Here is a 752-nt window from a genome sequence, read left to right as displayed (position 1 = left end):
AGCTACCAACAACTGCAACAGAAAGGAGAAGGCAGGAGGGAGCCAGTTAATGGACTGACAACAGGAATGAGAGTTTGCAGAACCCCTCTCCTGCAGTGCCCTAGGGCAGCTTCCCGGCACTCTGCGTGGTACCACAGAGAGAAACAGCCTGGGGACCCCAGCTCACACCCGCAGCCCACTGAGACCTGTGCCACCACCTCCCACGAGGTATATGGGGCCACAGACACATCACTGGCATGGGGAATGCAGCTAAGGCACCATAACCCCTTCTCTCCACTGGCTGCGTCAGGAGCCAAGTCCTGGCGCTCCCCTCTCTCAAACAGCCTGCACGCCGCTCTGATGCCCACTGTGGCCTCCAGGACTGAGCCCACAGAAACATCCCTGCACAGAGGCAGTACCCTCACTGGCATCGGTGAGGATGCAATGGCTTTATGCAGTAGGTTCTGACCTTTTAGCTACAAGAAGCTTTTATGGGAGAAAAATCATATTTAAAAGCTACTTTTAATACAAATAGTACAATCCTGAGTGGTATTTTTGTTTTGCCATTGTACATATGTATATATATAGCTTACTGAATACAATACAATACAATACACTACAATAGTGTTTATTGCTTATTTAGCAAGAATTCCCTTGATCGAGAGACATACTATTTAAAACATATGCTGAAATTTTCTGATGGAATAAATCCATGACAGACTGTAGGCCAGCACTGCCATTCACAGAGCATCTCTTCTCCCCAACAGTGTGGA

The sequence above is a fragment of the Gavia stellata genome, chromosome 5 (genome assembly GCF_030936135.1).
Source record: "Gavia stellata isolate bGavSte3 chromosome 5, bGavSte3.hap2, whole genome shotgun sequence".
Lineage (NCBI taxonomy): Eukaryota > Metazoa > Chordata > Aves > Gaviiformes > Gaviidae > Gavia > Gavia stellata.
This window is presented reverse-complemented; position numbering follows the sequence as displayed.